A 21,534-nucleotide genomic window follows, 5' to 3' on the forward strand; every position below is an offset into this window, starting at 1 on the left:
TGGGGGTGGCCAAAAAATGGGAAAAAAAAGATTAAAAAATCAATAATTATTTAGCTAGATAGTTACACTGTAGTGGTCTTTCCATCTTTCCAAACAAACGAATAATAAAAATAATAAATGCAAGCTGTGCCCATGTGTATATATCACATTAGCAATTTTGCAGGGACCATAAAAAGCATTAGAGCACCTGTAGTTAAGAGGTCAGTTAATTTCACAGAGAACATGGCAAAATAATAGTTAATAGGCCTTAGTTAGGTGACACTAAAAATTGACCATCATGGTACAATCTTCCATTATTCCTTAGACTGGGCAGACTTGTGTTTCTCTAGGCATACATTGCAAAAACTGGTTCTGAACCACGGGCCTAAGAGCAGGTAGCCCGTGGTTTTGAACAGCTCTGTGCATTCGTGATGCAGGCTGCTAAAATGGACATTAGGGAGGAAAGAAGGAAGAATAGGTATCCAAGTGCTAGACCTCTACCTTTTTGCGATTTACTTGTAATTTTCTGAATGTTGAATTCTTTGTGTCTCTAACTCAGGTCTATCCAATATCGCAAAGATTTCACTTTTTCCCCTATGATGCGTATAATCGAAGTTGATCAGTTTTAACAGGAAATAAAGTTTTAAGACTACACCATACTTTAAAAAACGACCCTGCGTTTTGAATTCTGACACTAACCAAATGATTTTCAATCCTGCAATAATTAGCAAAAATCTTGTCCTTCAATTCTTCTTAATGATATTAGAGCCACGGTATAACCAAAAAATGAATTAAGAATATATAACTATGTTTTATTCAGCTTTCATGGATATTTAATAATGAAGAGAATAATTTAAATAAGATTTTAACAAGCATAAGAGAAAATGGATATAGCTTTCCACTAGTTTCAGAAGTAGCTTTTAAAAAGAATTAAATTATACACATGATATATAGCATATACACACTCACACATACGTTTAAACAGCTTTTGCAGACAGACATTTAAAATTACAGAGTCAATTGGAAAAGTGGGATATAGACTGATGGTGATTGGTATCCCTAACCAGAAAATTTCCATCTATCCAGAATTATTTTAATGGGACATTCAAGTAGAATGTTTCATTAGTTTCTGTATTCCCTACACAGAACCTGGCACGTGAAAAGTTTAATATATGTCATCTGAATAAATACAAAATCTCATTTCTGTGGATCATTCCAAAGACATTTCTTTCATAGGCAGTGCTTTAAATGACCATCAATTATCATTTTATGGAACCACAGATGTAAAAGGGACAGGAGTAATGCTGATAACCATGCTGCCCCTCTGACATATCCTGGAAATTGCTTTTTTTTTTTTGAATAAACTAAAGATAACTTGTTTACGTGTCATCTGTCTCTTGCTCTTAAAATTAAAGAGCAGAATATGAAAATGCAGCCTCTCTTGGCAACATAATATGTCTGGCTTTCTAACTAATTACTTCAAAAGCTAAAGAAGCCTTCACTAAAATCATCTTCTTTCTGACTTTTCATCAACATCTTTTGACTTTTTAACATGCAGAATTCTCCCTATTATTTCTGCATCAGTAACAGCACATGCCATGTTGACCTTCTCAGCAGATTCAATATGTTTTTCTATCTCCTTTTCATTAAGTTTATTATTGACTGTATATGAAGAGCATTTTTCTTCACCATTGCAAGGAGGTGAAACCTCTTTGCAAACCCCAAGCCACAATTACATCAAACTGTTCTTAAAGGGATGATTCGCTGAGTTATTCCAAGAGGAAATAACATTTGTTTAATCTTATTTTTTCCAAGTCATGTAATTATAAAAGCAATGTAAGGGCGACTGGTTCTATGTGGGGGGAGGGGAACCAAGGGGATTTTTGCCTTCCCGCCTCGCCCCAAGTTTGGCAATGTCTGGAGACCCTTTACATGGTCGCACGGGGGGGGGGTTTGCTACTGTCACCTGGTGGGATGCTGTTCAACATCCTACAAGGCACGAGAAAGGTCTCAGAGTTCCTATTGCGGCTCAGCGGTAACAAACCTAACTAGCATCCATGAGAATGCAGATTCGAGCTCTGGACTTGATCAGTGGATCGGGGATCCGGCGTGGCCATGAGCTGTGGTGTAGGTCGCAGACGTGGCTCAGATCTGGCGTTGCTGTGGCTGCAGCTGTAGCTCCGATTAGACCCCTAGCCTGGGAACTCCCATATGCCGCAGGTACGGCCTAAAAGAAAAAAAAAAATGGTCTCTACATCAAAGGTGCACTCAGGCAAAAGTTTCAAGAATGCTCAGGGGATATAGAGGGATTAACCTCCTCAGGACAATTTTTCTAAAGAAATTACAGGTTCTAAATGACTTGACTCCATGAGATAATGCTGGCAGTCAGAAATGCAGTAAGATTATGAATTACCATTAACTCCTCCAAGACTACCTAATACTAGAATACCTCTGCCCTTCTCCAGTCCATCAGTTTGAAAAATCAACTGCTTACAGGAGATAAGTAGCCAAAAGCTTTGAAGTTTATAAATGAATCGGAGCTCTAGCTGGCCTCCACCACAGCCATAGCAATGCCAGATCCAAGCCGTGTCTGAGACCTACATCACAGCTCACAGCAATGCCAGATCCTTAACCCACTGAGCGAGGCCAGGGCTCAAACCTGTGTCCTCATGGGTACATGTCGGATTCGTTAACCACTGAGCCAAGACGGGAACTCCACATCTTTTCTGAAGAGTAACCAACCACAAAGCACAAAAGCAATCTTTCACGAAGTGTTCCTGAATCAGTCAACTGTACTTGCTCAAAGAGAACAATTACTTTTTCAAAGAACATAGGTAGAAATAGAGGCACTGTCTGACCATCTGACTGAAAGCACTGCAAGGGTGGTCAAGCCAAACACACACAGACTATGGCATTTCTTTGCACTGCTATTTGAAGACAAAAGAAATGGACAGTTGAAATAATGGTCACATGTTAACAGGGTGATACTAACACTGTATTGTTGCCTCAAAGCTTTCCATATTTAAAAAATTACCCCAAGGGAAACAGGTATAAATACAAACAAGTACAAATAGTGGACAGAGAGAAAAATGTTCAGAAGAAAAAAAATACATGCACCCCCTATGTTCATTGCAGCACTATTCACAACAGCCAAGACATAAGAACAACCTAAATGTTTGTCAACAGATGAATGGATCAAGAAGATGTGGTATAGGAGTTCCTGTTGTGGCACAGCAGGAATGAATCCGACTAGTAACCATGAGGTTGTGGGTTCGATCCCTGGCCTCGCTCAGTGGGTTAAGGATCTGGCATTGCTGTGAACTGTGGTGTAGGTTGCAGACATGGCCCAGATCTCATGTTGCTGTGGCTGTGGTGTAGGCCAGTGGATGCAGCTCCAATTGGACCCCCAGGCTGGGAACCTCCATATACCGTGGGTGCAGCCTTAAAAAGCAAAAAAAAAAAAAAAAAAAAAAGAGGAAGAAGAAAAAGATGTGGCACATATACACAATGGAATACTACTCAGCCATAAAAAGAACAAAATAATGCCATTTGCAGCAACATAGATGGAACTAGAGACTTTCATACTAAGTGAAGTAAGTCAGAAAGAGAAAGACAAATACCATATGATATCACTTATATGTGGAATCTAAAAAATGGCACAAATGAACCTATCCACAGAACAGAAACAAACTCATGGACATAGAGAACAGACTTGTGGTTGCCAAGTGGGAGGGGGAGGGAGTGGGATGGACTGGGAGTTTGGGGTTGGCAGATGCAAATTATTACATTTAGGACAGATAAGTAAGGGGGTCCTGTTGTATACACAGGCAACAATGTCCAATCGCTTTTGATGGAATGTGATGAAAGATAGCGTGAGAAAAAGAATTTATATGAATGTATGACTGGGTCACTTTGCTGTATAGCAGAGATTGACAGAGCAATGTAAATCAACTATAACAAAAAAATTAAAAAAGAAAAAATGTTCAGTCTCATTAGTATTCCAGATTATGCAAATTAAAGCAAACCTGTAAACTTATCAAACAGTAGATTAGAAGATATACTCTCAAAATTGCTACTACACACTAGTATATACGGAATGAATAACGAGGATCTACCATATAGCACAGGGAAATCTACTCAATACTATGTAATGACCTATATGGGAAAAGAATTTGAAAAGGAATGGATATATGTATATGTATAAATGATTCACATTGCTGTACCCCTGAAACTAACACAACATTGTAAATCAACTCCACTCTAATAAAATTTAATTTAAAAAAATTGCTAGTGCAAATGTGTGTTAAGCCTCAGCCATCTGCGTGGTACTATTCACTCAATGGATTGTTTAATGAAAAATTTAAAATCATCAAATGTACAAATTCCTTTCCTTTTTATATTGAACACCATGACAATAAAGGATTGTGCATTTTTTTTTTTTTTAGGGCCACACCCACAGCATATGGAGGTTCCCAGGCTAGGGGTCAAATCAGAGCCGGCCTACCCCACAGCCACAGCAACATCAGATCTGAGCCATGTCTGGAACCTACACCACAGCTCCCAGCAACACCGGATCCTTAACCCACTGAGCGAGGCCAGGGATCAAACCTGCAACCTTATGGTTCCTAGTCGGGTTCGTTAAGCACTGAGCCACAATGGGAACAATTATGTATTAGTGGTAGGTGGGCTGCAGCAAGAGTGGTCTGGTCTGTCAATCCGGTTCAAATATGCTTTCTACAATGCGTAGTTCTGTAGAGGTAATAGTTTGGTAGATGTTCTATAAGAACCATATACTTGGAATTCACTAGAGCAGTTGGGTTTGTTGGATGCCATATGGGAAGGAAAGAGTACCTCTCAGTCACATCGTTTGTCTCCAAAGCCTCAAAACAGTCTTAGAACACCCATAAATCTCCATACAAAAAACATTTCCCCCAAACTCAGTGAAGTGAGTACTTCCACATTTAAAAAAATGAGGTATTGACTTGATCAATTATCAAATGTACATCCTGATCTCTTGGTTTCTATCACTGCAAGCACTGGTTCATGTTATAAAGAAAGCCAGGTGAGGTCAAATTTCATTGTCAAAGGGGCATTTTAGTGCTTTTTGAAATTATTAGCATGAAAACATTCGACTTTTTTTTCTTTTTTGTTTTTTTATTACTCAAATGAATTTATCACATCTGTAGTTGCATAATGATCATCACAATCCAATTTCACAGGATTTCCATCCCACAACGCAAGCACATCCTCCCACCCCCCCAAACTGTCTCCTCTGGAGACCATAAGTTTTTCAATGTCTGTGAGTCAGCATCACTCGACTTTTCTTTGTGGAGATGTTTGTTCCACATATGCGTCAACCCATGCACTGGCATGTTAACTCCTTGCAAATGAAGAACAGCGCATTAACAGTGCTATAAATAAAACATGCTAATAGGATATATGTACTTGCAGAAAAAGTGCACTGCCCAACACTCTCAGAATAGGTTCCCTTTACTTTCCCATATTGGTTTTAATTTCTGAGGGGGGAAAAAATCAATGAATCAGAGAAAAAAAAAACCAGAAACGTAGAAGTCACCACTTTTTAACTTTTCTGTCTTTCGTTCCCGATCAGTTTCATACCATTTCTTCTTGCTTGTGACTATTACATTACAAAGTGGTTAAACCTAACAATGAATGTAATTCTAATAACCTAATTCCACTGTAACAAAAGAACAGGGGTTTATGAGTTAGTGTCACAAGTATTATTGAAGTACTACAATTTCCCAGAGTATATAATAATATGAGAACTGAAAGTCGGCACCCGTGGGTTGGTGAGCAAGAACAGCAACAATAATAAGAGAAAACAAAACTAAAAACAAAAATAGAAGCCATGAATGGTATAGCAACACAAAGCAGCAGGTTGGTTAATCAAGGCACTGTCTCAGGCTTTCCAGCACCCGTGCCTCAGAAAAATAAAATATGTATTGCTCACACTCACAATTTAAAAAGAAAATCAAGAGAAAGGCTTTCCTCAAAGAACAGTCCCCCCCCCACCACCATTTACTTTTCTGCTCTGAAACAGAGAAGTGTCTGCTAGCAGCAGCATTTGTTAAATGAAACATTTCTTGCCATAAAGTTGCATTGGCAGGTGGGGGGAAAATGTAGCCACCTGTTCTCATGTTCATTTGAATTTGAGTGCTAAATCCGTCAAGGTATTTCCTTCCCCCATGAGAAAGAAATTAAAAACTTCAGATGGTATTAGCCATTTCCCATTGATTTTTCTACAGTTTCCAAGTATGCATTCTACATTGAATTCTAAAGATATTAAAAACCTTTCTACCTCAAAAATTTAGACTCGACTCTCCTTCACCCCCCATCAAAAACTGAATCATCACACACACACACACACACACTCTCTCTCTCTCTCTCTCTCTTTCTCTCTCAACTTCCATTAAGAAAACAAAAAAAAAGGAGGGAAAGTGTTTTTAAAAATAAGAAATTGGCGTTCCCGTCATGGCTCAGTGGTTAATGAACCCGACTAGTATCCACGAGGATGTGGGTTCAATCCCTGACCTCACTCAGTGGGTTAAGGATCCAGCACTGCAGTGAGCTGTGGTGCAGGTTGAAGACGCAGCTTGGATCCCGCATTGCCGTGGCTGTGGGGTAGGCCGGCGGCTACAGCTCCAATTAGACCCCTAGCCTGGGATCCTCCATAGACCGCAGGTGCAGCCCTAAAAAGACAAAAGACAAAACAATAAATAAATAAAATAAAAATAAAAATAAGAAATTGTCCAATTCATGAAGGAAGGTAATATATACATATAATAAGCTTGGTATTTTCTTTAAAATAAAAACACCTTAAAACCTAAAATATTTAAAGACATGTCCCAACTAAAATGTCATTTATGGTATCATTGCACAAGGAAATTATAAATATCCTAGCAACTTCTCTTAGAAGGCATGAATTAATCACTGTTTAAGAAACAATGCAGAATGTACCTCCTTAACAAGGTGCTTGCCTGAAAGGAGTCAAGAAAGATAAAGGTGTGGGTAGTTATTTGTATTTTTTAATGACATAAATACAAGCACATCATTGTCAACTTGCAATAAATTTGCTAATGGAAATCTTTAGCACAGATGATCTAAAATAATCTTTTCGAGGCTTTTTCTGCTGCAGCAATATCGGAACCCATAAAAGAGGAAAAAAAGTTCAAGGTGATCAGGTCAGACTGTAAAGTGATTTTCCAAAGTAAAGAAGCTTCTTTATATGCAAACGTCTGTCACATTTAAAATAAAATCACATTAACAAATAGCTGATGTCAGTTTTAACATAGGAATAGGATCGTCTATCCAACACCTGCTGTGTACTAGGCAGTGTGCCAGACATGTTCTCTGCGCCACTTAATCCTCATAAAAATCCCATTTTAAAGACAGGAAACTGAAGCTCAGAGAGTTTAAGGCTTCACCATGAGTCTGGTAACTATGATTTGAACCTGAGTCTGATTCCAGAGTCCACATTGTTCCCAATCTGCCAAGCCTAAAAACCAAAAAATAAACTAACGAGGACCTACACAGGGAGGTCTACTCAATGTTGTTTTGTAATAGCCTATATGGGAAGAAAGAACAGATATATGTATAACTGATTCATCTCGCTGTAAACCTGAACCTACTACAACATTGTAAATCATCTATACCCCTGATAAAAAAAAAAAAAAAAAAAAAAGACAAAAAAAAATTCAGGGAGAACTTGACATTACCCATATCAACATTTAAAAGAACGGATTCTGAATTCCAAAGCCACCCATCACAATCACAGAAAAATCACTCTGACACAGATGAGGGAATTGGGCGAAATAAATGGAATGACAAATGATACTCCACTCTAACAGGATGAAAGTTAATTACCCAAACCATAAAACATCTGCATTGAATATCTCAATCCTGTCCCTGAAACACTTTAAGATTAATGAGTGCTCCCTCTATCTACCATATTTCAAAACTTTAGTCTTCCTTCATCTTTTAAAATTCAAATACCAGTTGAACTACATCAAGTCTCATGCATCCAGACTAGAAAATTCTTCTGTTCAGAAGCTTGGTTTATATGCTATTACATTTCTCTTAATATTTTGATGAAAGATACAGATAGATAAATAGAAAGACAGGTCAGTAGATAGTTAGATACCTAAAGTAGAAATAAATGAGTAAGGAAAAGAATGAGTTCTACCTGCAACTAACGCAACATTGTAAATCAATTATGCTTCGATTTTTAAAAAATTGATTCTAAATGCTGGTTCCCTACCTACTAGCTAAGACTAAGTCGAAGCTCTCTTGCCTTAAGAAGTCAGGCAAGGTGAGAAAGGACACAGCAGTAGTGGTGGGAGGGAGATGGCAACATGGAAACATGGACATGTGGACTGGGGGTAAGAGCATGCACCCCCATCACCAGCAATAGCCCCTTCCCAGGGCACAGAGGAAATAGTTGTAATCCCCTGGAGGAGCATGAGCCCTCTGAAAGGATGCCATGTAGTCCCGTCCTTTCCCCCCAGCCCCCGGCACCAGGAGCCAGCACCAGCCCTGCCATTGATAAGTCTATACCTGAGGCAGGGAAGATGCCTTCTCCTTCTTTAATCCCCCAAAGAAGAGACTGGAATGGGAGCTCTAACACCCAGGCCAACTTTCTATAAAGGAGCTTTTTGCTCCCAGAGGATTTATTAACCAAGGTGTCATTTTACTCCTATTATCTGTAACTTAACAACTCTGAAATTTGACTATTGTGCTATGGTGCATTTCAATGGAAAAGCATATTATTAAAGAATCGGGCTTTCACCTGCCTAAAATTTCAGTTTATTCAATATTCAAACATCCAAGTTATCCAATTTTAGAGTTTATTATAAAGGCAGATTCCACAAACTCAAAACCAATTAGAAATCACTAAGACAAATCTCTTTGGGAACAGGAGAATCATTAATCGAATGGTAAAAATCCAATCCTTTTTCGTCTTTTCTGAATTTCCTAGTTATATTCAACTTCACAAAGTCAATAATTCATGACCAGGTCTTAAGGGAATGTTTATTCCTCTTTTAAAAGGAAACATGATAAAAAACAAAAAGTAAGACTTTCAAACTTAAAAGTAATAACCAATTGCACTCCATGTTTTAAGAATTAAAACTGGCAGCCCTATGAGTCCCACTGATTCTATCTTCAAAGCCTGTAATAAATGTAACAAATCTAAACCTTGATTTTGCAGTGACCTAGAGGCATTTCTAATTATTTCAATGAATATACCAAATCAATCACTTTAATATGTTTAATATGATTTAATCAAACCAATGCTTTAATATGACAGCCAATATTTTTAAGGCAGGAGAAGGTAATATAAAAAGAAATATCAGAAGAGAGACTCTTAACCTAAAGAGTCTGGGAATCGCACTAAGGATAGTTTCCTCAAGCTTATCTTAGACACGGAGCTTAGAGAAGCAAAAAGTCTAATTTTAGTACATTTTTTTATATTAAAATTATTTTACATTTTACATATATTTGTCTCACCCTTCAGGTATTTTCAAATAGAACTTTGCTATAAGACTTAAAGTTATCCCTCTTGTACAATGCTTAGAATAAAGAAACATAATCATTCATGACTTTAAGTTCTCGGGTTGCTAAGAGACGAAAAAAATCTTTACTGTCACTTAAAGCCCATTCACCTATGTACACATTCAAGCATCATGTTCTGCGAGCAGAAATGTAGACATGGCTACTGATTTTTCTCCTAAAATGCCATTAAGGAGCCTCTATTTCACTACAGTCCCAGAAAACTATTTTAACTAAGACCGCTATCACATGTAGTTCAATATCGCAAGGCAATTTCGTGATCTGGCTACAGACAGCTCTGCTAATGTAACAAAAATTGCTCTACAAAAATACTTTTATAAGATTTTGTACACAGTGCAGCAACATTAAAGAAAAAGTCCTTTGGACAAAGCAGTTATGTCCCATGACTACTGTTGAGCCCAAATACTAAATATGCTTCATAAAAATGGTGATGATTTCCTGGGATACAGATTGGTTATCATTTTTTTTTTTTTTTTTGAGGGCATAGATGCAAATTGTAATTCATCAGGGAGTTTGCCACTTTGGGGGAAAGGTGTTTCTTTTTAGGAACTTTATGGCCTCTGGCTTCAAGAGAGTTTGTGTTTTTGGGTGGAACTCAAAGAGGGTAGAGGTGGACGATATCATTTAAACAATATGACAGGGCATCAGGCATTACATTTCCCAGTCATCTTAGTGGGAATCTTTTTTTTTTTTTTTTTGCTTTTTTTAGGGCCACACCCACAGCATATGGAAGTTCCCAGGCTAGGGGTTGAGTCAAAGCTGCAGCTGCTGGCCTACACCACAGCCACAGCAACACAGGATCCAAGCCATGTCTGTGACCTACACCACCGCTCACAGCAACACCAGATCCATAGCCCACTGAGCAAGGCCAGGGATCAAACCTGGGTCCTCATGGATGCTAGTCAGATTCGTTAACCACGGAGCCATGATGGGAATTCTGGGAATCTTAAATAGAAGCTGACTGGAGCATTTTTAGACTGTGTGTGCATGTGTTTTGCAGAAGTGGTCTATGAATTGTGGAGCAGGAAGGAAGCCCTGCCTCAATCTGAGACAAACAGGACAGAGGGACATTAAGCAAGCGGGAAGCACTCCTTTCCTTTCTGTCACATGGTCCCCTATTTATGTATTTTTTTTAAATTTTCTTTTTACCTCCATACTTGCCACATATGAAAGTTTCCAGGCTGAGGGTCAAGTCAGAGCCACAGCTGTGGCCTACGCCACAGCCACAGCCACAAAGGGTCCAAGCCGCATCTTGCAGCCACGCCAGATCCTTAACCCACTGAGCAAGGCCAAGAATCGAACCTGCATCTTCTCGGACACTATGTCGAGTTCTTAACCCACTGAGCCACCACGGGGACGCCCACACAGTTCTTTAAACCAGTGTTTCATACCCCAGTTTATCATTCCTGACTCTCAGAAGTAGATGAGGACAGCAGGGTCAAGGTGTCAAAAGTGTGCCCAGCTAGTTGGAAGATGCTAGTGTAAAAGCCACTCCCCTCAACTCACCCTATCTACAACAGCTAATGCTTGAAGCAATAAGGCATTTAAAAATCTCCAAAATCCAATCTTTTTGTAGATCATGCTTTAAGGAGAAAATGGGCTGATTTCAAGGTCCTCTCAATGTAAATGAATTTGATTACATAGTTCTTAATGATCATTCCTGGAAGTTTGGTCAGTCACAAGGAAGTTCAGGAATCTCAACTATATCTAGATGGCCAGGCACTCAAGAGAGACATAGAGAGGATATTCTGGATTCTAAAAGAAAATTGTTAGCATCGAAATATTTCAGTCATTTCTTGACTCCTGACTTTTCTCCATTTCCTAGGTCCAGGCAACTGACAAAGTATGACTGAATATCTCTAATATGAGTCTATCTTTCATCGCATCTCCACTCCCACTGCCTCTGCCATACTTCTGGTATCTATTTCTTCTTACTTGGATTTGGTGATTAACATAAATTGCATATTTGTTACCGTATGGCTTCTTCACATACTGTGCTTGTATTTATAGCTCTGAAAGTCACTTCCTTGCTCAAAAGTATTCAATGACTCCTCAACACTTGCTGAACAAAAAACAAATGCTACACTCTTGGATTCAAGCCTGGGATTAGCTCTCCTTAACTATTTGCACATTCCAGCACATAATTCAAGATAAATATATGTGTAATGATTTGAGGATAAATATAAATCCAAATTTATTTACAGATTCTCAATGGTTTTGATTCAGAATATGTCATTTTCATATATAGGAACAGCTATGCCTTTTTTTTTTTCTTAACCAAGTAATGTATAAAAGCATTTACTTAAAATATTTTTGGTAGGAAGAAAAATATAATTTAAATTTATTATCTGCTAGGCCTTTGCAACTAGCTTTATCCCTTTTACGTATAAAATAGTTCAGAACATTGTAAATCCACATAAGTAAATATGGATTTTTTTGAGTACTAATTTTAAATTTATTTCTCCTAAACTCTAGTCAGATTTCCTTTTCTCCTAGTCAGCCATTCCTTTTTCCAAACTATACACAGAAAACGCATTATCATTTAAGTGCCACCATACTAGCTTTAAACTATAAATTCATCTAAAATAATTTTATCCATCATGGTAAAAGACATGTGAAAATAAGTCAGATAACTCTTAATTTAGAGTAGTTGCTGTCTTGGAGGAGATTATAATCTTACTTTCTTTATCAAATTACAATTTGATGAACCATGACTAAAGTATTCTGGTCACTGGTAAATTGCTTCAACTAAAATTACTTTCAGTCTGTGCCAGCATCACGGTATTTATCAGCAAGCAAGGAACAGAATCAGGATTTTGGATTAGTTCTTTTCGTAGGAAAGAGAGCTGTAACTTACTCTCTAACAAGATGGTGATGTATTAGATGAAGATTGAAACACTCTTTAACTGAAATAATTTGCACAAGGCTACAGACCTAAAAACTGCTCTCTCTAAATTCATTCATTGACGCAACATTTGAGCCTGTGCTATCTGCCAGGCACTGTACTAGGAGAGAGGTAAACAAAGAGCAGGCAGGATCCTTGCTCGCAAACAGATCATAGCAAAAAAATGTAATTGCTTTCCAAAGGACTAAAAGATCTAACAATAATAAATTCCCAACATTATCTACTAACAAATACCGTGTTGTAAAATTCATATAAACCATAGTAATAAAACTACTGCAAACTTTGCTCCCTGGTACAGAAGTGTATCAGTTCTTATTTAGCACAGAAGCACAAAATGAACAAATAAATAACATCAACTTTCCTTACTGTTACTTTATTTTAAAGGATTATTCATCTTAGATCAGGCTATCTGCAGAGCTGGATCAGCAATCAAACAATATCCATTACTCAAAAATATAACCTTCAATTATAATTATGTGAAGGAAAGCCAAAACACATGACGATGTGATGCTGTGTCACATCCTTTGGAAGAAAGACTCTCTAATTGCATCTATCTATATACTTGAGCAACAAGCCTACAAGCTAATGAGCCAGGTCACCAGTCTGCTTAAGATGAAAATTTTGGTTCCGGTTCCACGAACTCTTGTTTAGCTGTGAATCATTCTGAAATGATTACATACGCAATCCTTTGTAGCAAAGTGTTCATAATGACTGGAAATTGCTTCAATTTGGTGATGCTAAGGGATTATCTATTGGATAATCTATTTACAACCTAGAACATCCAGACACTTTTCAAAATTCTATTTCAAATATTTTGCAGGTCCATCCAAACTAAAGCTAGATCAAACTGTGAGTTAATTAGGAACATGGTTCAGTGTAGGACAAGAGAAAAATCTCTTTCTATAAAGAGAAATCCAGTTGAGGTTTTTATAGTAAATTGGCTTTTAACATTAATTTGTAATACAGTTGATGAAAGAGGATAAAATAATAAAAAGGAAATCTAAATTAAGAACTGGCTTAACTCAGAGTTCCCTGGTGTCCTTGTCCCTGGTGATAAGCATCCAGTGTTGTCACTGCTGTGGCACAGGTTTGATTCCTTGCCCAGGAACTTCCTCATGCCCTGAGCATGGTTTAAAAAAAAAAAACAACAAACCAAAAAAACCAAACTGGGTTAAAAAATCAAATACAAATGTACATAGATGGAGGAAAAATGACAGAAATGTCACATTCTTTCAAGATATAGTGGCATGACAAAGAGTACTCACTAAGGTTCCTCCTAGCTCTTGGATTTAAAGAACCCTGAATAAGATCCTTATGCTCTTTTTAAGATGTCAGGTTCTAATCTCACTGATCAGTGAAAAGCACTGTATTTTTGAAACCAAAAAACAAACTGAAAATAGAAGATGTTACAGGGTAAGCTGTAAATGAGCAAAGGTCATTTAGAATTTGGAGAGATGCCTTCGGTGAGACTTTCAAGTGGGAGGGAAGCAGGGGGAGAGAGGAAGGACAGGGTGATGGCATAGGCACCAGTTTGGCCCAGTTGCCCACAAACACTCACTTGAGCTCGCCACTCTATCATTCTCACAGGGTTTCATTCTCCAAGTGTTAAGTGTTCTAAAATACAGTATTCAAGCCTTTTAAATCAAAAACTCAGTCAAGCCTCTGCACTTTCCAACCTAATCACATGAGTCCTGAAAGGTGGAAAAGAAAGGCTGAAGAGTGGGTCATAGAGAGAGAGATGTGCAGAAGACTGTTGCCAGGAGCTCCCACTGTGGTGCAGCGGAACAAATCCGACTAGGAACCATGAGGTTGCAGGTTCGATCCCTAGCCTTGCTCAGTGGGTTAAGGATCTGGCGTTGCTGTGGCTGTGGTGTAGGCTGGTGGCTACAGCTCCAATTAGACCCCTAGCCTGGGAACCTCCATATGCCGCAGGTGCAACCCCCAAAAAGACAAAAGACAAACAAAACAAAACGAAAAAACCGTTGCCATTGCTGGCGCTGAAGATGGAGGAAGGGAGCCAGAAGCCAACACATGCTGGCGGCCTCCGGAAGCTGAGATCAACCCTTGGCTTACAGCCAGCAGGAAGATGGGGACTTTGGTGGTCCTATAACTGCAAAGAACTGAACTCTGTCACTGATCCAAAGGAGAAGGAAATGCACACTCCCCAGAGCCTCAGAAGTAAACACAGCCCTGCCAACACCTTGATGGTAGCCAGGGAGACCCATCCCAGACTTCCGTCCTAAAAAACTATAAGATTATCCACTTGTGATATTTTAAACCATCAGTTTGCAGCAATTTGTTATGGCAGCAATAGAAAACTCACACACGGAGGGTTTTTTGAGTGCTTGCACACAATTCAGCAATGGGACAGTGATGTCCATAAGGAAGTACTAAACATACAGACTCGGTAGTACCCTAGGACTGTGCTAAACAGGGTACACTGCTACAGCACTGTCAGTGACAGCTAATCACCAAGAGGGAAAAGGTGGGTGGCCAGTGAAGGTAGAAGAGTTCTTCAAAATAAAATAGGAAACACTGAGGTTAATCCCGATATCATATCAGCAAGTAGAGATCAGCGCCCCAGTATTTTTCTGCAACTTCACCACTTGACAGTACCACAAAATAAAGCAAACTTCTCCCTATACCACTGCCAGTGCAAAAAAGTTCATCTGGAGTTCCCATCGTGACGCAGTGGTGAACAAATCCGACTAGGAACCATGAGGTTGCGGGTTCGATCCCTGGCCTTGCTCAGTGGGTTAAGGATCTGACGTTGCCATGAGCTGTGGTGTAGGTGGCAGATGCGGCTTGGATCCCACGTTGCTGTGGCTGTGGTGTAGGCCGGTGGCTACAGCTCTGATTCGACCCCTAGCTCGGGAACCTCCACATGCCACCGGTGCGGCCCTAGAAAAGGCAAAAAGACAAAAAAAAAAAAAAAAAAAAAAAAAAATCTTGTTTTTTTAATTTCTTTGTTCTTCTAATCCTAGCAAGCAAGTCTATACAAACAAAAAGGCATTGGAGAAGTTAAGATCTTTGAAATCAAGCAGACCTGCATTTGAATTCTCATTTCACCTCTTACTTGATGTGTAACATCGAGCAAGGTAATGAACGTCTCTGAACCACTGTGCCCTTACTATGAAACAGGGAGAAGACTTGGAGAGTGTTTGCGAGGCAGTTTACAAAGTGCTTGGCACTTTGATAGCAACACTCCCTAAACTGTATTATATATAACTGTGCTAAACCAGGACACTTTTTAAAATTGCAAATAATACGGTTCATATGAAATTTACCATATCTGTTGTATAAGCCAGATTTGGGAGTAGGAAAGTTGTTTTTATGTAGACTTTTCTAATGGAAAGATGTTACTTCCTTTCTCCACTGAGCCATATCATAAGAAGTATTATTGTCCAATGGGTTGGGCATGCTCCTGTCTTAACCATACCATAAATGTGGCGCAACTGGGTAAAAACATGTACCTCATCATAGTCATGTCAGTGAAAATATTTTACCATAATTGGAAACATTATTTTTCACTAAGATTACATCATATAGTCTGGGATCAAATTATTGATGCTTGTAAGGTAAAATATACACACTTGTGTGCTATAAAGCATCTAAGCCCGGTCCAACTTCTTGTTTAAAAAGGTGACTGTCAAGTTTAAACACAAACTATCATCTTCTATCTTATGAAATCTGTACTTTCATTTTTAAAAAAATTGGGGTATAACTAACATACATGATATTAGTTTCAGGTGTACGACATAATGATTCGATACTTGTATATGTTGGGAAATGATCATCACAATAAGAATATAAATGATCATCACAATAAGAATATGCATCTTATATGAAATCTGGTATCTAAATCCAATGCACGGCTCCTCAGCCCTGACACACTTCTCCTCTGTGGTGTTTTTACTGCCATTAAGTCCATTATCAATACTGAGCATATAGTAAACAAGAATGTTATTTAAACTGTTTGTCTTGGTTCAGAATTTTCACAGAAGAAAATAAAGGAAGCAATTTAATTGTTTATGAATAGAGATAGGATGGAAGACAAAGAGAGTCATTTTGAATAACTGCAAGAACTATTTCCATAACACCCAGCAGAGTTATGCCTGGCATATAATAGGTAGTGAGTTAACTTCTGAATATTATAAACTCAATGCACAAGGTGATTGAAAATAACTGAGCTCTCTCAAAAATGGACTGCTCAGTAACTTCTTTATGTACTGATTCTCACGTTTATGCCACCTCTTTCTCAGCCTTGAGGCAATAAAGCAATATATCGTGGCTACCATTTCAATTTACAATATCAGCACGCACTGTGCTTATAATTCTTCACTCTGTACCACAAGTAATGAAGTCATTAATACGAATACTTGCCTATCTCTTCCTTCTTTCTTCTCCCTCCCCCTAACTTGGCCCTACTTAGGTCTCATCTAAATATTCTAAATTTCAAGCAGAATGTCTGGAATCCTTAGAATTCTCAGTAACCCCAGACTTCCCATGATGGTTGGAGATTTGCATTTCCGCCTCTCTTCCCTCTGGGGAAATGTTTTGAGGGGTACTTGGAAGTAACACTCATTTCGGCATTAAAAAAACCAATGCATCTAGATAAATTATTGACAAGTAAAATTCTTGTAAATTTCTGAAAGCTCAGAAATACTAGCTTTCCGTCTTGCAAGTTTCTGTGTGCAATATTCTTCAGTTACATGAAATGGTTTCAACAGCTCTTTTAAAAAACACACATAAGAGGCTTTCAAACAAAATTTTAACTTCATTTGCAGAGGTCAGACATTCTCAGATGAGAAGATCTGAAGTAGCCAAGAGGAAGAGCACGCAATCTAGTCGTTAACTTTTGAAAAGAAGTTTGCACACTGCAATTCACCATGCTATGATTTTTTAAAAAGGTATAATCTTAGGCTCTTTACGATAAGCAAAATGCCTGTATGAAAGGAAAGAGGTGTCTTCTACTAGTCGGATCATGTGAGGATTATCGCATGCAGATGTAATTTTTTTTTTTTTTTTTTTTTTTTTTTGGGCCGCTTCCATGGCACTTTGGATAGTCCCGGGCCAGGGACTGAACCTTCGCCACAGCAGTGACCCAAGCCACTGCAGTGACACAGATGCAATATTTTATAAAAAGACTAACAACAACAACAACAAAAACTATCTGGGTGAGTGATGTCCAACAGAGTGAACCGTCTGGAAAACTTGTCACATGAGTAACGGTTCAAGAAAGAAGATTTCCAGGCTTGTCCATAATTGAGAAAATAATATTTTTCTACACAGCTCCAGCAGGCCACACTGGGAACAGGAGATAAAAGACAGGAGGAATTAATTTTGCTCAATGCAAGCAAGAACTGTCCAGGAATGAAAGGTGCTGCCTTGGTGAGGTAGTGAGCTCTTTGTCACTGACAGAGATCAAGGAGGATGTGTATCAGCATCTTTCAGAGGTGTTACAGGAAGGATTCCTGCTTTAAAGGGGGTATGGATTCTCTAAATGACCTCTGCGGTCACTTCGATCTCCACGGTTTTCCATTAATAGGTGTTAAGCTAGCCCTTCTGTAAGCTCAGACAACCGAAAGTCCCAAGAAACATGCTACAAAAGTTACAGATGAACACTGTATTGCTCTAAGGTGTTATTTGTGTTATTTTTCCACACAGTTTTGTTAGATTGAGCATAAGTAGTAAAAACAAATTAAGCAGACACAAACAGAAGTTTATGTATACAGTAACTTTGAAAATATCTAACTGATTATATTCTTTTCTAATTTGAGAATATCAATTTGAGGGGTATCTTGCTAGATAAAAGATTCCTAAGGTTTTGTTTTATTTTCCAGGTTGTGCTTTATTCACTAAATTAGAAAAAAGAGACAATCTTAGGGGATAGAAAACACAATCAAATTTAGAAAATGCCTATTTTAACTGTGTCTATCCTTTGACTCACCCACAAACAAGAAACATTTATATAGGATGAATCAATCTAGATAAATTACTGACAAGTGTATAAAGTAAAGCACAATCTTTTCTAGGAAATCTAGATAATGAATTTTAATGATAAGATGATAAAAAAACAATGACTATAAACGCTGGTGTGACTGGCTTTTACTCTAAAATGTATTTTACATATTAAACAAAATAACTGTAAACAGAATGCTAACTGAATACAAGTGCATTGGCTAAGAAAGGACAGGTCTAATTCACAAGCACTCATTCCACACCCACTGTATATCTTACTAGAATCCACTGTTATATGATGCTGTTAATTCTTATTGCCTTCCTCCTTACCGCCACACCATTAGTATCAAAACTCAATGCTTCTGAAGAAAAGATAAAAAGATCGCTAATGCTAATCCTGTTGTATTTCAGTGTGTCCTTGGAATCTCACGATACATTAACCCTGTAACACCAGCCTGAAGGAAGCATCTGTTGCTTGAAAACAATGAATACCATAACACCAGAAAACCACTTAGAAATGACTGCCCTCTCAGCTTTGTGAATTTAGGCAAAACGACAGGTTAATTTCTATGGTTCACACCTGTCAGGAGCAGCATCTTTACTAATTCAGTTTACAAGGACCAGGAGATGCTCCTTCAGGCTCAGGCTGAACTTCAACCTACTGGTGAACAAAGTGTAACACACACACAGCACTCAGATTTCAACTGAGACAGCCCCTTCAGAATCCCACATGGATGGCACACCGCCCTTGCAAGTGTCCAAAAGTGAACTTGAAGAAAGACCATATCACCCAATAAAGACCAAGTAATGTTTGGCAATAAAGCTATGTGGAGGCCAAAGAATTATTTTCCCAATTATTTTCTGAACTGTTTTGTCTTTAAGATACTCCACTCTTCCCGAATCATATGAAAACACAACTTGAAGAGTGCTTTATGATATATATCGGAAACTATTTCCCTAAACATTATCTTTATCATGAATAAGCCTTGAAAATATGGAAAGGCTTTAACTCTCATTCAGGTTCTAAAGAATCAGAAAGAAAGGTTAACTTGGACTTTAAAACCACAAGGAAAAGAAGAGCTTTTCTGTTCAATGTCTGCAGTAAGTAAAACATTCTCTATTGTAGCTTTCACTAGTGGACAGCAGCACTGCGCTATCCACAGCATCAATGGCAGAGTTCTAGAAAGAGATCATAAGGAGCCTTTATATTTTTTCCATATTTGCTTCATTCCTACAACATATTTTTACTACAACCCAAAATACTTTATATTGAAATTTCAGTCTTTGAAAAAGTACCCAAGTCTTCAATGAAAGTCACATAATGTGAATTCGACAAATCACAGTAAATAACGAGAAAACACTACAAGCCAATACTGATGCTACTACACAAGCAAACAAATAAAACGATGCTTATATTAACAGTAAAGCATTCCATATCCAAGATAGTATTTTTAATGTTTATACATAATTTTATCGATAAATTCTAAAATGTCACAATCTATCCAAGAGTCAGAATTTAACTATTCCATTTCAGTGCAAAGACTTGAGACCCAAAAGACAGAAAGAGCCATTTAATCTATGTTTCTGGGCCAACGGATTGCAAGAGCAAACATAATGTTACTTGACCCAGTATTCTAACTTAGTCTTTGTAAGTTTTGAGTGAAAACCATGCTAAACTTAAATATCATGTGTGTGTAGAAGTGTTATGGAATATAAGGCAGTACTGATGAGAACAACATGTTAAACATCATATTTTTATGTTTCTGGCCAAGCTAGGCAATGAATTCTAAAAGAGTTAAAAAAAAAAAAAAGTCTTTAAAACATGATTGAAACTCCCCAGGCTAGACTTGTTTTCCCATGTTTAACATATTTTCTCCGTGTATATTTATATAATATTTTAGATGCCTTATTCATTTATTTATAAAGAAAAATTAGTGAAGGCCGACTTAATAATATAGATCATATAGCTCGTCACAATGTCAAAATAGTCCAGACTAACACTGGCCTATTGAAATTTATTTTTCCATTCTATGTATGTGTACTACCAGTAATCAACGCCTAGGTGCAAGATCTATGTTATCTGGCTTCTCTCAGCTAAATCAATTCTCTCATATCATCAGGTCCAAGAGGTGAGGATTTAAATGGCAGAAAGTGATTCATTAAAGATGTTGTGATTGAGCTGTGCTTGAGCTTGTGGCTAGTATGGATTAATAAAATGTAAGTATTTTTTTTAACCATCTCTAAAACCTGACAAATCAGCTACAATAGGAGCTGTAAAATAGATCTTTTGGAGAGTAAAATGCAGTAGGAATACTAGAATCATCAGTAACCAATATTAATTGTAACCTCCTGACTTTAGTTTAGGGTGTGTATGCTTTGTTTTGTTTTGTTTTGATGATAAAGTTGTTTTTGGTAAATCTTTGGTCATTTCATACCAGCTAAGCTACACAAAGTCAACAGGCACATCTCATGTTCTCAAATTATTTGGAGGAGCTCCATTAACTTGTCACCTTCATGAAATTTGTACTTTGGACAAATACAGCTTTTGAGAAACAAATAGAGCTGATTTTTTTCTTTTTTCTTTTACAAATACAACTTAATATTTTATCTTTACAGGAAAAGTAGTTTAACACCCAGAAAAAAATAACCTAGAAGCATCTCTAAGAAGGAATATAAAAAATAATCTGAAAAAGAAATGATGATTAGATTTAACTCTGAAATGTCCTCATGTTTTCCTTGCTTTCCAGGGAATTGCTTCTTTTGGACCGAGAGCACAGCACACTTCCTCTATGGCCAAAAGCCTTTCAAAGAACCAGATAGATACCACTGTGCATCTGAACCTCACGTAAAACAAAAACTAAGTAATAAAATGGCAACTCACCAGATTTCTAAACACACAATGAGCCTAAAGTGGGAAAAATTTTCCACATCTGACCTACTGAAAAATATTTTAAAGGGAACACTGACAGTTAGGACAGACTTTGACTCAAAACCTTTTCTTATTTATTCTTATTATAATTAAGGAAAAAAAGGTCCAGCTTTGCCTCACTCCTTCCTCTACCAAAAAATAAAAATAAAAAAATCACAGACAGTAGCTTTGG

General features: G+C 37.8%; 1 protein-coding gene across 13 annotated transcripts in view; it reads right to left on the reverse strand.

Annotated features, from left to right (window-relative positions):
• Positions 1 to 21,534, reverse strand: part of KLHL13 (kelch like family member 13) — a 405,144-nt gene that overhangs the window by 43,685 nt on the left and 339,925 nt on the right. The window lies entirely within an intron of this gene.

The sequence above is a fragment of the Sus scrofa genome, chromosome X (assembly GCF_000003025.6).
Source record: "Sus scrofa isolate TJ Tabasco breed Duroc chromosome X, Sscrofa11.1, whole genome shotgun sequence".
Classification (NCBI taxonomy): domain Eukaryota; kingdom Metazoa; phylum Chordata; class Mammalia; order Artiodactyla; family Suidae; genus Sus; species Sus scrofa.